Source organism: Mustela erminea, chromosome 3 (genome assembly GCF_009829155.1).
Source record: "Mustela erminea isolate mMusErm1 chromosome 3, mMusErm1.Pri, whole genome shotgun sequence".
NCBI lineage: Eukaryota > Metazoa > Chordata > Mammalia > Carnivora > Mustelidae > Mustela > Mustela erminea.
This window is the reverse complement of record NC_045616.1, coordinates 38,215,890-38,216,885: the sequence shown is the minus strand read 5'-3', so window position 1 is coordinate 38,216,885 and position 996 is coordinate 38,215,890. Positions and strand designations below refer to the sequence as shown.

Here is a 996-nt window from a genome sequence, read left to right as displayed (position 1 = left end):
AAGCCATCCTGTGCTTTATGTTTAACAGCACATTCAAAGAAAGCTTTATGAAAATTTATGGAACTCTTGTGTTTAGCTATTACTTTGCCCCTAACATTCCAGCCCCCTTTTTGTGTGTGTTTGACTGAACACAGGCAGGCTACTATTGTCTGTTACCCTTAGCTCTTCCTGCTTCACAATATGGAAGGTGCCTCCTGAAGGAAACTGGGCTGCTATTAAGACTCCAGTTATCTTCCTTCTCTTAGGAGTCACAGTCTTGTGCTACCTATTTTCATATATTTCGTCTTATTTTCTCATTCTTTTTTTTTTTTTTTTTAAATACAGCATGCCTCACGAGTTTGAGTGTCATCCTTGCACAGAAGCCATGCTAATCTTCTCTGTTATCATCCAATTTTAGTATATGTGCTGCTGAAGCAAGCATCTATTTTCTCATTCTTTATTGGAGGAGACCCAGTTACTCTACCAGAGTGGTAGTGATGGTCTCAAGTCTCTGTAAAACTAATTTTTTAAATGTCTAAATTATCACCTGCTGTTTTTCCCCCATGACAGGTTCTAATTTATTTTTTTGTAACTTTATCTTCCACTGTGGTAAATCAGTCTGGTCATCCTTCTAGGCTATCTAGTGTTTTCTTTAAAAACCACATTTTCCAAGTTTGCTGTTTCTGTTTTATTTTTAGCATTTCCTTTAAAGTCTCCTTGTTACTTTACAGATCTTTTTCTTTAGACGTTTAAATCATAAAGTATCATCATCTTTAAATTTTTAATAATTCTCTTGTTTGTATTGTCTCAGAGTAGTAGATTCTCATGTGTTTTGTAGATTTTGTCTGTGGATGTCAAATTGGTAGGGGCTTTTTTCTTTGAAAACCTGTTATAACTGTGTCTTAGGTTAAGCAGTTGTCCTTATAGAATGTATGAGTTTGTTTTAGCCAGGGTCATGTGGACTGATAAAAGACCAATTTTATATTAGTTTCCCAGTTTGAGTTAGGGTTAATTTTA

General features: G+C 35.0%; 1 non-coding gene across 1 annotated transcript; it reads right to left on the bottom strand.

Moving 5' to 3' along the window:
• Positions 1–314: 314 nt before the first annotated feature.
• Positions 315–417, bottom strand: LOC116587382. Its single transcript, XR_004284406.1, has one exon. It is a non-coding gene; the product is annotated as a U6 spliceosomal RNA (small nuclear RNA).
• Positions 418–996: the final 579 nt, after the last annotated feature.